Source organism: Aptenodytes forsteri, unplaced genomic scaffold (assembly GCF_000699145.1).
Source record: "Aptenodytes forsteri isolate BGI_AS27 unplaced genomic scaffold, ASM69914v1 Scaffold15, whole genome shotgun sequence".
Taxonomy (NCBI): domain Eukaryota; kingdom Metazoa; phylum Chordata; class Aves; order Sphenisciformes; family Spheniscidae; genus Aptenodytes; species Aptenodytes forsteri.
The window spans coordinates 24,003,973-24,019,882 of record NW_008795129.1 but is presented as its reverse complement, the minus strand read 5'-3'; positions in this window follow the sequence as shown (position 1 = coordinate 24,019,882).

Below are 15,910 nucleotides of genomic sequence, written 5' to 3'. Positions count from 1 at the left end.
GTTGTTATTTTGACTTCTTTGTATAGTTTCCAAATTTCTCCCTTTTGGTAAGAACAATTATGTTATAAAGTTTGGAAACTAAAGAGAAGCATGCAGTGTAAATGCTCAGGAATGACTAATTTTGAGAGTTTTTTACAACAAAGAAGTTCAAAATGCAGTTAAAGGCCTGACTGTTAATGAATGAAAAAAGTAATTTGGATACTACCAGCAGTACAGGAGGAACTTTTATTAGGTAAAGCAATGCAAAAGTTTGGCATGGGTTCAGTACTAATAAAAGAGCAACTATAAAGAGTTAATTATCTCTGATCCCTAAAGGAAGTATATCTTTCCTATCATCATTGAGGCCCTTTGTAGTGCAGTGTTGGGAAAAACACAACATTTTGGCTGAGAGCCCAACACCTGGCCTGGGAATCATGTTTTACAGTGGCCAAAGATCATCAGCTTCTACTAGATAGAGTGCTAATAATGTGAAATCTGTGCTGGAGTTACCTCATTAGTAGCACCACTAGTAAACTCCATAGCATTCTTTTACAGAAAAAAAAGACAAGAGGCTTGGAGTCATGGTGTTTGCCTTGCTTTGATCTTTAAATAAAAGTGTCAGTGTAGTTTCCTGAATAAAAAAAGGTATGGCTGTTGTTGGCCTAACCCTTCCTTGTCAAGTCCTCCCCACTGCAAAAATGGGAAATAAAACCATAGAGACTCTGTCATATGTGTTAAAAAAAGGGAAATTAGGAAGAAAAAAAAACTATAGAGCTATTTGGAAAATGCTCCCTCTTCTACCATTCACTCCAGCTGAACATTTCTAATTTTTTTTGCCATAAAACCAGATATTGGTGAAATATTTTGATTCACATGTAGCCTGTCCCAGCGGTGTTGCAAGTGCATCATGATCCCACGCTCCTCGACAGCCTGGATGGTGGCAGCCTTAGTGCTTTCTAGTTGACAGGGATTTGAACAGAAAACTTCGTGCGTGCCTATGTGCATGCATGCATGTATGCATGGATAAAGCAAAGGAGTTTTAAGAGAGCAAATCGTACAAAAAATAATTCACCCGACAGCTGTAGAGCAGGCGCACAAATGCATGTGGAATCTGTAACAGGTTTAAGCATTGCTAAAAATATACATCTATGGACACTTTTTGCATGTAACAAGTTGTTACAGGTTGGGGATTCCGCTGGCTTTCCCTAGGCCAGCAAGGATGAAGCATCTTGGCTGAGAACAAAAAGAGGCACATAAAGGAAAGCGTCAAGGTCCTTAACAAAGAAATTGCCTTTTTCTTTTTTCTGTTTTCTGGCTGAATAGTCTCATCTTGTTCGTATTACCTGGATAGCGATTAACCTGTAGTCTTCTCTTAAACCTCCCCTGTGTTGTGCCACCGCCGCGTGGCCCTATGACGGCAGAACAGCCAAGGAAGATTTTAGCAAGGCTGATGATTTTAGCGAGGTTCATACATTTCTGGTGGGGAGGGACCCTGCCGCCGAGGATGGGGGCTGCAACACCCTCGCTGTGCTGGTCTTGCCCGAGCGCGGGGACGAGGAGCCATGGCAGCTCCGTGGGGTCCATTGGGAGAAATGAAGTGCACCGTCCGCTGCAGCTCCTGGGAGGGAAAGGAAAAGGGAGGCCCCTGGCAGCAAATCCAGACTGATGGTTAGGGCGGGCAGTGTGGTCCTGTGGCAGCAAATCCAGACTGATGGTTAGGGCAGTGTGGTCCTAAAACAGGACTCATCAGCTTGATGGGGGGAAAATAAAAGCCAAAAGAGCAGGTAGATTCTTTAAAAGAAAGTAACAAATGTGGAAAACAATTTCTGTAGTCATTTGCTTTGCTAGAAAATAATCTTTCTTTAAAAGCAAATGAACAAAACCAAAAATTTAAATTGCTGGGAATGTTTTACAAACCTAGAACAAATCTTTCCCAAAACAGCATGAAATATTTCTGGTTTGTAAGGATTTCGCTTCATCTGCCCCTGTTCAGAAATTCAAGTCGGAAGGCAAGGCCGCCCTTTATCATGTATGCCAGCCAACAAGTCCCTTCCATCCTTTAATAACTGTGTCACAACACCTTTTTCAGATGCTTGATGGTATAACGCAGAGGTTAATTGGTTATGGAAATAGCTGCTAATGTTAGAAGTATGAGGGTAATTTTTTCCCCCGAGCGGGAAGAAGATGCGGTGGTGGCACGTGAGCTGTTGCATCCCCCCCGAAGGCTGGTATCCCTGCTGTCCCCACCGCTGTGGCTGCGGGATACTCTCCCGGCACGTGCTTGTGACCTTCCCCTCCACCCCGGGCTCCCCAGCCCTCGTCCCAGCACTGCGTGGGCTGCCACGCCAGAGGGGGAGAGCTCACATCCATGCTTTTTGGTACCTTCCAAATCTCCCGAGAGGAGCAAGTGAGCTAGTCTTACATGAGCCCCCATCCCCAAGGAAATCTGGGTGGCTGCGTCGCTCCTGCCTGAAGTCAGTCAAACGCCTGCACTCTGGGGATGACGACACTGCTTGCATTGCATCCGCCATGGACATACGTTTAAGATCTGCTCTGGACTGCTTCCAAAGCCAACTTTCCCATAGGAAAAGTCCTCCTAATGGGCATAAGCAGCAGCCAGGTATGAGCTTTTAGGCCACGGGAGGGTATGGATGCATTTCTACTTCTTTGGTATTGGTATTTCCTAAGGGATGCCCTCCCTGTGCTGGTATTTTCAGGTGACCGCATGTGTACCAGGCGGGCAGCTCCCAACCTGGCTCTGCAGTGACAGTGTGCCCTGTGTTGGTGAGATCTGGTGCTGTTAAAGCCAAAACCTTGGTTTGGCTCATTAGCCCTGGCCCGGAGCCCCGGGGGAAGTGACACTTGGGAGATCTTAAAGCCAAACCTTGGTTTGGCTCATTAGCCCTGGCCCGGAGCCCCGGGGGAAGTGACACTTGGTTCCCCATAAGGGAGGAGGCTTGGTCCCTGGTCCACGTGGAGCCTCTCCACCACTGTAGTGGAGTCTTGCTGGCCATTGATGGTAGGCATGGCATGATACATGATGCACAGGGCAGCAGAAGGGCTCAGAGGGGTGTTTGGGGCAGTCTGGACGCATCCTGGCAGGCAATGGCACCTACACGGACAAGGTGTTGCTGCCCCCCAGGATTCATTAGGGCTACTCTTTGGGTTAACATCATGCTGTAACACCAACTTCTTAGTTAGGGAAGGAGCATATACATTGCCAAGTCCTCTATCCTATATTCACCTGTGGTTTAAATTAGCGTCCAAAGTGCAGCAAGTACCAATATACCAACATTGCAATACTGCATTTTGCAGATTTCCCTTGCTTGGTAATAAGGGACATTTTACTTTGGCAAAGGAAGAGTTAACAATCCCCATAGACATACTTATGTTTATAACATACTCATCAAAAGCTTTTAACCCAGAATAACATTTACACGAAGGCTGCAGAGCTCCATCATTGCTGCTAATGCTTACAAGATTTCCCTAAATACTGTTCCAGCAGCTCTTCTTATGGAGAGAATCCAGAGGGAATAAGTGAACTGGAGCTGCGCATGCTACCCCTGCACTCATCCTTCCCAGCGACACCATTGCCGGTCCAGCCTTGTCGGCGCTGCTCACCCGCACACCTCAGCGGGGTGGGGAGCTGCAGGTGTCCCATGCTCCAGCACAGGCTAATCCAGGGAGGCTGGAGAGATAGTCATGGCCGCGGCGCAGACGGGCTGATGCAAGAGGACAGTGACAGATCAGCTCATTGGATCTTGCATGTCTTGACGAGGAGATGGGGGGGCAAATGCCTGAGATTTCGCCACCAAGACAAAGACCTCGGGCAAGTGCTACCCTTCCAGGGAAGAAGGACAGGACTTGCAGTGTTGAGCTGCGTGCATTTTGCTTTCCTTTACATCTCCAGTAAAAAAATTGAAGACTCCTGCCATTTCATTCATCCTTTTCAAAATGAGTGAATAAGGCTCCTCTTTCCTCCGGCTTCCTCATTCCCCAGTCCAGTAAATAATGTGCCACTTAAATAGCCACATTTCCCTTGATGACAATTTATTGCAACAGAAGCGCCGTTAATTTGGCTGCATGGCTTCCAGGTGGGGCTGTGCTGGAGTGGCGTGTGTGCTCGCTGTCCTGCCAAAAGTCCTCAGTCCCCAGCCCCGAGAAAATGAGCTGGCACCTAGCAAGGCACCGCGTCCCTCTGGAGGGGAAGCATCCAGCTGAAAGTCTCAGCTACTGAGGGTGGGTTTTTTTAATTTCTAGCCTCCTTGTGCTTTAGAGTATTCTAGGCATTTAATTGCAAGGCTGGACCTCTGAATCCAAAATGCAGCGAGTGCGAATCGATGTAGTAAAGCCAATGGAGCCAACAGGATTTACATTAACTGAGGATCAGTCCCCAGCGTGTACTCCATACTGTGGTAAATTCTTACCTGGAGGCACCAGCATATTTAGTCCTAACATCATGGGAACGTTACCTACCTGTAGCGGCTTAATTTACACACTCCCCAACACCTTTAAGATGCTTTATAACCTTGAAAATCCCCTGACAACAAATATTCTCTGCTAGCATATGCCAGCAAGGAAACGGTGCAGTATAGCCGTACCAATTAAGACTGAACATTTCATGCGTCCGTGGTATTTTTTTATTGAGGTACTGTCTATCTTTTTAACTACATTTGTTTTTATTGAAGCAAAAACCTGCCCTTTCAGATGAGCAGGCTAGTCTATCAGAGCTGACATTTAGTGGAAAACAAAGTGCAGGCATGAGAAGGTTACGAGAGCTGGCACATGCTTTAGCCCAGATTAGCCCATAACAGAACTGGACTCGTCTAGTTTTATTTTCAAAAAAATTCTTCTGTCAGTAAATTTTGTCCTGCTTGTGAGCAGTGTAGGAGGCCAGAGCAGCAATGGTACTCAACAGCTGTAGAAAATAAGGGTTTGGGATTTATTCCATCGTATCCACTCCAGAATTGATAAAACAGGTCGGGGCTGGCCACCGTTGTAAGCTCAGTGGCTAAATCTACGGTGGCTTTATGTTTTCGCACCATAGGGAACACATTTGGTGTGCAACCTGAGGCAAGGAGTTGAGCACAGTCCCCTCTCCAGGACTGAGTGTCGTCCCTGGTGTCGTCCCTGGTGTCATCCCTGCTGTCCTCCACCCCCATCACCCCATATTTGAGCTGCCCCGCTGCCGCCTAGGCCAGGGCAGTGTGTTATCTCTGAATAAGCTCTGCTCCCAGCAGTATTCGGGCCGTGGGAGCTGAGCACCTCCCAGGCTGTCCATTAGGCCTGGCAGGATGCCGGTTACTGATTACAGCAAATTTGGCCATGAAACTGTGATCCTCTCCTTGCTCTCTCCGTGCAGCTGCCATTGGGATTGGCAGGAACTTTAAGCTTTCTTGGGTTTCTAATGGCCTTTTTAGACCATTGTAGGTAAGCAGGTTTTATTATCCATGTCCAAATAACACTACATTAATTATGCAACCTAAACTTGTGCAGTAAATATCCGATTGTAATCACGACATTTACTAACCATTGGGGAAGGCTTTTCCTGGAGTGTATTATTTGCATAGTACAGTCAGATATTGGCCCCCAGCTGAAGGGCAAGGCTCCTTTCTGTTCAGCACTGCCCAAAGACGAAGAGACTGTCCCAAACCCAGGCAAGCCACAATGTAGCTTTCTGTGGAGATAAAGCAGACAGAAGTAAAACTGAATTAATGGCAGGAGTGTGGGTCTTGAAACCATGGAGCAAGTGGGCTTTGCACGGGGCCGCACTGGGGAGGGACTGGAAGAGAAGTGTTGTCTTCCCAGGCATCAGTAGGAAGCTTTTCTGCAAGTGAAGGAGTTACAATCTCAAGGTTTTGGAGTTATCATCACTAAGTTGCATAGTATTTTTGTGTTTGAAAGGGTTTGGAAGCAATATTCAGCTGATCTCAATCCCATGTAGAGTGAGCTATCGTAGGCTTTTAGCATTCATGCCTTCCTCTCAATGAAATGGAAAGGGCCAGTTGCTGCCAGTGTGAATCCGGTTTTAGGTTTGCGTCAGAAGAACCTGGTCTGCTCAGACAGGGAGCACAGGAACTAATCAAATCCACAGAGTAAAGATTTTTAGGAAAATATTTGCTTCTCTAAAACTTAAAAGTCTGAGTGTATTTGCTTTTCATACAATTGTCATTATTTGCTGGTAAATATTAATAGCAGAGATATTTAAGCTAAATGTTTGGAAGAAAAGCTTTCCCTCCGCAATTCAGTGCCTTTATCTCCCTATTCATAGACCCAACTCAAAATTCTTTACTCTTAACATCATCATCTGTTGTCATAGAAACTATTGCAACACATAAGTACTCTAAATGACTGCAACTTCGTTGAATGGCAAGGGATCAAGATGGACTGTGATGGGGGAACACTTTAAACAGGTATATCTATTGACAACAATTGATGTCGAGAAGAAGTATTCAGTCTCTCAACAATGCAACGTGTACAACATTCATTTTTATGCTACCAAAATCACAGAACAGTATTTATTTAACCTTTTGTTTATTTGGTGTATTCTTTCCTCTGAGACATATAAACCAGGAGACTCTTTGTTTTCTTTAAACAAATCTGTGTAGTCCAGTTCTGAACTAGTTTTACTGGGATTTCTTGGTGAAATTTCCTACTGAGAGTTGGGGTTTACATTCCTTATTTCTTAAGCTTATGTTTATTTGTACCTTGCTAACAAAGAAATAATACATCTGCTTGGTTTCCTGTGGTTGAGAAAACGAGCACTGAGCTTTGTCTCTTTAGCATTTATGCACCCATATTCTCTTCAAATGACTAGTGAAAATACATTCACCAAAACCAGTTAGGTTTTAATTCTACAGCAACTTATACACCTCCAGTAAGTCTGCAGTCCTTTAAGTCCCATACATCTATCTGAAGCCTGTACTCTTCCCAAGAAGCAGAACAGAAGGTCAGTTACAAGTTACCGTTTTTTTTTTCCCTTGCTATAGCTGCAAAATGCCAGAAGAGCTTCAGTTTGAAGCCTGAAGAAACTGTTATTCCTGCATCATCTCAGTGGAATGCAAAGCTCAGACAGGTCCTTAGGATGTGTAAATGTCACAGAGATTCAGTTTTGCAGAGAAGTCATTGACACTCCAGTGACAGCACAGCAGTATTTTGCTTCTGGTTCAGTACAAATTACAGACAACTTGACATTAGAGACCTTCGAATGCAAAAGCAGACTGAAATCCTACATGATCAACTGACTTTCCCTATTTACAAAAACACAGCTTTCATTTAGATGTCTCTTTGGGGACAAATTGATGGAATGGAAATAGAATGGGGAGAAAAGCTAGGGAAGTTTCCGATTCGTATGGTACTGCCTGCTCCGTGCTGCAGCCTCTGAAGTATGGCTGTGGCTGTCCCTTGCAAGATACTGCATGTAATGTTATTGGTACATCCTTGAGCTCTAACGTTCAGCCTTTGCTCTCTGAACCCCCTCCCTGCATAAAGCACAGAGAGCCAAACTGTTTAAATAAGAAAAGACTTAGTTCTTTCTCATGTTGTTTATTTCAGATAATTGCCTGTGTTCATATATGTTGTCTGGTGACTTTGCAATTATCCTCTTATCTTTCCCGTTACATGTAATAACAGCCTGGTGACCATTCTGTTAAGGTGGTTGAATGCAGCTTGATTCTGTAATTTAAAGAAGTCATTTGCTGAAAGTAAGACAAGAGGAGAGATCACAGCTCACCTAGGAACTACTGCGGGCTATGGGTCAAAATAATGCTTTGGGCTCTATAGACAAATTAAAGAGCACCAATACAGGGTGTTGTGTGTGTATGGGGCCAAGATACTGTTGAGACTTGGGTGAATGGCAAAAGGACTGGAGCAACAGCTTTAACTGCCTGTGAAATGAAGATATCACGATGTTCTCCCAGCTGAATCTCGTAGAGATCAAGAGACTGTGCAAATATTGCTTTAAACAGCACAGGAGAAAAAGGGTTAATAAGAAAAAAATTGTGCCAGCAAAAGCGAAGTGTGGTCTTGCCCCAAAGAGTGACTCCATGACCTCAATTCCTACTGGCAAACGAAGACCAAATCAAAAATACAGGAAGCATTTTCATGGCTACATTGCCCATTTTTTGATTTCTTACAGGTTGGTTTTTTTTTTTAACCTGCTCCCAGCTGTGGCTGTGGGCTGCCTACAAAAGCAGTGATCCTATACCTTCCTCAGAATAAAAATGAGTGGTTCCCTGCGAGCCCGGGCTGCATCTGCTGGGGATGTTGGGTTAGGGGCTGGGCCATCAGAAGAAGGGACCTTGTGAGCCCTTCTCTGCCATTAGAGAGGGCAAAGCTCCTCCTTGGCAGCTCCCCGGTCCTCGGCAGGAGCGTGGGGGTAGCTCACACCTGGGGACGTGAGCACCCGCTGTGATGTCCAACCTTTCCGCCATGGGAGGACTTTTGCATTTCAATTCCTGTGTTAGCAGGACTGCCTGACCGGGATCAGAGGAGCAACAGCCCAGGTGACACCAAACTCCTAACTAGTGATGCTGCTTGGTGAAGAAGTCATTGCAACTTGCGGCACCAGCCTAGCAAAACTGGGGCCAATCGGAAGGCAGGGTTTATATTGCCTAATTAATTCAACTGTCATGAAATTAAACTATCATGTACTTTGATATCTGTCTGTTTTCTCAGGTGCAGTTATATTTGAAGAGACCCCACGCCTGTTTAGCTGTGATCCCTTTTGGAAATAATTGGCGCAGTTTTGATTGATAATGTGTATTCCTCTTTAAAAGAAAACACACTATTTTTCATAATCAGAGGCTGAATGCATAATGAGTGCTCTGGTGCTGCCTTTAGCATCAGGTCTGTCAAACTGCACAGTTATTTCCATATTGATGCAAACTAAGATATTACACTCCCTCATTACATTGACATGGCACATCTTTCAACAGTCAGCTTCCAATCATACGTTCCTTGCAAACAAAATTACCTTCATTTTCTCTTTTGCTACAGAAGGAACTAGCAGTGGAAATGTGCCCTAACAAGCTAATCAACTAATTTTTAGAATATGTTTGAACCATTTAATATTCTAAAAGAAAACAAGAAAAAGTTGCTAATGGGTATGCTGGCATAAACAGAAATAAATAGACAACTGGTTGACTGAACATTAGCATACTTAAGTTTTATCGAAGTCACAGTGGAATTCATTTTGCAAGTCAAAAAAGCAAGATCTATTTGTATCCATAAGCCAAACAACCTCATTTACTCTGTACATTCTTGAGCAGATAACCTTGGTTATGAAGGTAAAAGAAAAAGAGGAAACTATCCTTTTATGAGCCAAATACTTCAGGCGATAAATTGATTTTAGTAGGACCAGTGTGTAGGGCTACTGATAATAGTTTGTGTGATGCTAATGGCCCTGCTGCTAGGAGAGAGGAGTCAGGCTCTTGGTTATGGGCTGCCATTCAGTGGGTTGGCAGGGAGCGAGGGCGTTTCCAAAGCAACGTCCAGGGACGGGAAGAAGGGAGAGGCAGCTTTGCCTCGCTAAATCCTAATTCCTGTCCCAAACAGGCAACCAACAGCAGGGAGAAGAGTCGGTGTTTTAAATAACACAGTTCAATGAAAGGGGAAGGGTTGCGGTAAGCAGACTGAAAGAGACCACAGGTGAAGAATATTGACTAGAGAAAGCATTGCTAAGGTAGCGAACACCGTGCAGGGAAGTTAGCGGCAGGCAGGCTGAGGCCACGAGATGCCTCACCAGCCAGTGGCCAGGTCCTCGACCACCCCCTGGGAGCTTCCCAGGGACCCTCCAATTCTTTCAGGAAACACATAATTTGTTTTGCTGCAGAAAGATTACAAAGCCTGTGGAAAGACCATCATTCTGCCTCACATTGTATGGTTTGTTTTCAAAAAGGAGCTTGGTTTCATTTCCTATCAAGATATAGCTCTGCATTTGTTACATATGTTAATTTGCTTTGGAAAATTCATGGAAAAGCAAATTATTGTGCTGATATGGTGTTTAGGCAAACCTTCAATGTCTCCTCCGGGTCTGAGCGTGGAACAAGTGACAGTCCTTCCCCGTGCTGGTGTATGATTGCAAAGCCCTGTCCTGATAACAGCCATAGCGGTCACCAAGATGAGTTGTGCCTGAAGACAGCCCTGGGCAGCACCTTCTCCTGAGGCAACGCAGGAAACAGCAGAGCCATCTTCACGTGAAGCAGAGACTCGCCTGGTGCAGCTGTGTGTCCTCTGTGTGCATAACATCTTCAGACAGAGCACTGATACGTCCATAAAACAGCTTGCCTCTTCCGATAACTACACATTGCACAGGACGTGAAGAGTGCAACTTTCAGCCCAGTCTGAACCAGGAATTTGCTTCTGCACCGTTGATTATCCCCAGATTTCATTAAGGCCATGTCGACCTTGAAGCTTGCGAGTTGATCCTGAATACTTCGATGTCCAAGTCATAGTTGTTCCATGCACAGGTCACTGTAAGGAATATATGGGGTGATTTACACATCTGAAACCATAATCTGGTAGCAGAACCTCATCTTTCCAGCTGTATGTCTAAAATTTGGGCACTATATTTTGCATTTCTTTTCCTATAGAACATTTGAGAATCCAGCCCCGAAGGCCATTAGGTTAGAGTTCTGTAAAACCTAATATTATTATCAGCTGCATTTCCTTATATATCCAGGGAAAAATACCTTCCAAAGTTGACAGTTGCATGGGAATGCACCAGACTGTTCCCTGACGTGGGATTAAACAACATACTGTGTAGCAAGAAAAACATCTGTTTGTTCTTGAGCTGAGCAGCGACTGTCTCGGATGAGGGTCCGGAAGAGGAGAAGGACTGCTCAAGATGAAAGCTTGCACTTCAGCTGTTGGGGGAAGGAATACATCCATGCTCCTGTAGAATATTTCCGCTCGATCGTAAAAATCAAGGCAGTGGCTATTCCAGCAAATACCCCAGCACCACTGCGGCATGACAGCCAGCAAATGCAACTGGAAACATTTCCATCATAAAATCATATCCTACTAGTCGAAAAGGCGGGCTAGAGAACAGATGTCCCAAGATCTGTGAGTGTATCATTTCCATTATGGGTGTCTTTTAGTCTAGAAAACAAAAACATTTCTGATGATGAAAGTGGCTGTTGGAAAAAGAAGGGTGGGAGAAGCTCTCATCTGTTGCTGCAGCTCTGGCAGACTGTATCCCACCAAATGGAGCACGCGGATGTGGAAGGGAATGGCACGTAAAATCAGAGGTTGTGGGCAGCCAGCCGAGGGAGGGGACTCAGTGTGTAATGTGGTATCATGGTTTTCAAGCAGCCGGGCTGATGAGGGGCAGCTTTCCTCTCGTGTGTCCTTCTTAAGAGGTTTTGAACACGCTCCTCATTTTGCAGATTTAGATACAAATTTGTACAAAGAAGTGTGATAACTCTCCCTGAAACCTGATTTGATTTTCTCCCTTCACTATCTTATCCGGCATGGAGGAGATTTAAGTCATACCAGATTATGAAGTGTTATCCTCTCTACTCAGCCAGAATACCTCCAGACTGTCAGGCTTCCAGAACCAAGCTTCAGGTTGCCTCTGACTCCAAGTTTAAATTTTGAAGGTACTTTTCACCCGATCGCTGACTCAAAAGATACAAATACAGAGTCCTACACCTGGTTATTTCTTTACATAAATAACAATTCAGCAAAAGATCCTTTTAATGACATCAATTATATGTAACTAAGTGCACTTTAAAGACTGATTTCTTTTTTTAGGGGGTTGTTTTGAAATGTCTTTGAATTCATTAAGACTAATTTTCCCTTTATAAACTGAAAAGCAAGTTTCCCGTAGAAGCTAACCCCCCTGACAGGTACATTGTTCTACTTTTAAGGTCTACTTATTTACTTGCCAAATGCATCAGATACAGAGCCTGAGAACAGCTGCAGAGATATAAAAATACATGACTTAACCTTCCTCTTTTTCCCAGCTGGTGCTTGTGCACAGGCTGTGCAACCGTGGGTAGTAGATGGAAAAGGGGACATGCCATCAGGGGCATGCTGGGGGCTGGCCTCCCTCCCCCAGGGGCTCCCCTGGTGCTGCAGGCTGCATTTAGCCCAAACTGCTTACACAGTGAAAGGAAAGAAAAAAGTAAGAGTTGAAATTACATCATTTAAAGGTTAAATTAAGAAAGGTGTGAAGGTTAAAGGTTTTGTGCTTGCTGTCTGTAATGAGCCATACCCATTCACTGAACAGGCTGTGATACCAGACCCTTTATAGGCATCAGTACATCCTTCCACACAGGTCATGTTCCCAAGAGCATCAAGACCACCTGAAAACACAGCAACTTGAGTTTTAACTCATGATAGTTTTCCGCACCCTGCTTGCAAACCTGCCGGAGCTGTGGCCGAAGCCACAAGACTTCTTCCTCCCTTCCTGCTTCTTCTGACAGCAGTAGGAGGTCCTGTCCAGACAGAGGGCTTTTTCCCTTGGCGGAGCGAAGGAAACCTTTCACTTGAATTAGGTATGCAAAGCTTCGTTCTTGGCCAAAGATCTAAACCTTGACTGTTTGTGCTACATTGTGAGAGGTTGTTTTATATTGTCCCCATTCACAGTCCCTCTGTGCAGGGAACGGGGACAGTCATCTGTGCCAACACACAGACGTTGCAAGAATAGCTGCATTAAAGACATGAGGCACTCAGAGCTTATGGACATATGGATATCCGCAGCAGAAAGAGATGACCCCAATCATATCATTCCCTCTGCCGTGTGAGCCACTGTTTCTACTTAAAATTTCACTGACTATATAGAGAAATGCCATTCAGGCAGAGCAATATGCCTATGCATAGTGGACTGCTGGATAGTATAAAATAACAGCCAGCCAGCAGCTGATAATCTGCTTGTAAACTCCTGTTTGAAAATAAAGACAATCCCATTTTACAGTAGCCAGATGTTTAACAGAATATTACTATTTACAAGTGCCTTAGGCTATTGTTTTATAAAGGTCCAAAGAGGGCTTACAAAAGTGTAAAATCACAAGCAAGTATGCAGTTCAAAGGCTTCTCGAAGCTGTGAAATTTCATGTACTGCAGGATAGATCACCTTTTGTTTGTGCCTGGTATGTTGGGTGTGATTGATTGCCGAGTGTTCCTCCATAACTTACCTAACCAAGTTCCTCTCTGCTCAGATTTTTCCCCGTTCTTTATTATCCATAATTGGATAACTTCTCTCCAATTTTCTCCTCGGAACACTGAAGATAAGGTTTCTGTTTAATCATCCCACTTTAAGTACTTGCAATCAGACAGGATATTGCTGCTTTTAAAATAAGACAATGACATTTAATGACTTTCATTTCTTCCCATACAAAAGATTAATTTATATGCTGGAGTCATATTTTTCACTGCAAAATTCTCTCCACTCTTTTTGAAATGATTCAACCTGATTAACAACTTAATTCTCCTTTTATACTTCTGATTTTGTGGCTTTCACTGCAAGCATTTGCTTGTCATCTTTTTACCAAGTCTAATTCAGCTTTTGTTTCTGAATTAGTCTGAAGTTAAGAAGCCAGACAAGTTGTAAGGTGTGTGAGTGCAAACATGCTGCCACTGCTAGTGTGCAGTGTTAGGGAGGAGGTGGGAAGGATGGCTCTGTGCTGTGCTGATGGAGCAGCGGATAGCATCACCACGCTTGGAGGCATGTGATTAAAAGCTGTAGGAAAACAGAGGGATTCCCTTAACAGCCGTCAGAGGCTCTAAGAAATTCAGGTGAAGGACTGTGGGGTCTGTGTATGTCCCTGGGAAAACACAGGGCAGAAGCAGCGCTGGGGGAGCAGAAAATGTGTCACTGATGTTTTCCAGGCAATTGGGAAAAGCCCCCATGGCAGGAGGCTCCGTGGGGCAGGCGGGCAGGTAGGGAGGGTGGAGGGGGAATGAGCCAAGAGCAGCGAGGGAAAAAATTCATCGTCTAGAATACACCTTGCCTGGCTGTTTCAGAATGTGAAAATTCAGATTATTTAACCCACCGGTTTTACACTGTCTACTTGTAGTGTTTAATATTCTTCTGGAGTGCTGTTGGAAAGAAAAGTTTCAAGATGCTGTCTTATGAGCACACCATCGGGATGCTTCTCTAAGTACAGACATGAAGCATCTATTCAAAGCTTTGTACTTTCTGCATCGTTACCGATGATTCGACGGTTAATAACATAGATTGAAATGTAATCCTTACCTTCGAACAGGTGAATGTTTGCCTTTAGCAAGGTAAATACCATTGTTAGGAATTTATGTTGTTTTACTGCTAATATGCTTTAAAGGTATTGTCATTTTCTTTACTCTGCTGACTATCATTTTCTTTTTGCACCTTTTTGCTTTACTTAGCTTCTAACTTTTACTTTGCTTTACTTAGCCTCTATAACTTTCTGATTTGTATTTGTTACACTTGACTTCTATGGTGTTTATATATGTTCTTTTAGCTTCAGAAAAGTCTTCATTTTTTCTTTCAATTCAAGCTGTCTCTGTTTCTTTAAGTCAGCAAGGCCTTCTCCTGTAGTTGTGGGATTAGGGTTTTTTCAGCATACAGGAAAAGGTACTTGGGCAATCCTCATTATAAGGTTTTTTTTCTGACAAAACTCTTATGCCCAACAGATTTAGCCCATAATTGTTTTCTGGACTGTGAAACCAGTCTTTCTAATGGACATAATCTATAAATACAATGTTGAAGTGGGTTAGCATAAGCCACTTTGCCGTGTGAGAACTTTTCAAAAGCTCTAATGGCTTTTTCTACACTTTTCTGTATCAGACAAATGGGTGAGCCCAGATACATTTATTTTTCCCAGTACAGTCTCTGTATGTACATGGGTTGCCCTTCCCCTACGTGTATAACAAATGCAATGAGGTTTGCATGGAGTTCGAGCTATAACACAGCATTTCCATACTCACTTTAGTGCCATACTCAGTTTTTCTTTGTGTCAAGATACTACTCCCTATCACTGCCATTGCTACCGAGTGGCACTTTGTTTTCAGTTAAAAGTGGCATCTTTGTTTTTGAAGATGGCACTTTGTTTCCAGTTCATATGTTATAAATAAAATCTTCAGGGGCCCCCTGATGCACACAGCCCCAGGGCAGCAGGAATCTTCTCATTTTTTGCTGCTCCTGCCCTAACCCAAACATGGTCCCAGGTAGCGCTGGGTCCAGAGCCTTGCTGGGCTGGCCCAGGGAAGCCCTGCGTCTGGTGTGCAGCCCATAGATGCCCCAGCTCTCTCTTGCATGGGAACTTCTTCTGCCCCAGCCCTGAGGGCTCGGGAAAGTTGGACGTGCACGTGCAGGGTGCCATTCGGAGCTGTTAAGCAGATGCTAATGATACTTCCCATCCAAGGACTGTGAAGTATTGTAATGATGCTTTAACACAGCTCAGCAATCAAACACTAGAGTGTAATGAAAACAGGAATACATGTTTACCAGAGTATAAAAGCAGATAGAGAACAGAATGAAAATGATTCTTCAGTTAAGGGCACACACATGTAAATACACGTACGTGTCACTTGACTACTCCGTGACACTTAACCCCAAACACAAACCCTATTGCTGGGGCACGGCAGCCACGGATGGAAGTAATACAGCCGACTAGATTGGATCCACTTTCCAGATTAAGATCCTAATCTTGCAAATAATTCCAGGCTGCTGAAATCCTACAGCCACGTGATGTCCTCCATGCGGTGTCTTCCACACCCCAGTTTCCACCGGCTCTGCCCCAGTGTCTGCCCTGTGCCCTGTTTCCACTGGGACAGCAGCAACCGTGCAAGCAGCTCACTGGGGATGCTGGGGTGCCAGGCAGGGCCCAAGCAAAATGCGTAAGGCACCAAAGATGACAGATGATGAAAAGCTAAGTAGACTGGGGGAAAAAAAAGTCTGGCTCAGGACATTTAACCCAGAACATTGCCTCTCCTGTTGAATTGGTTT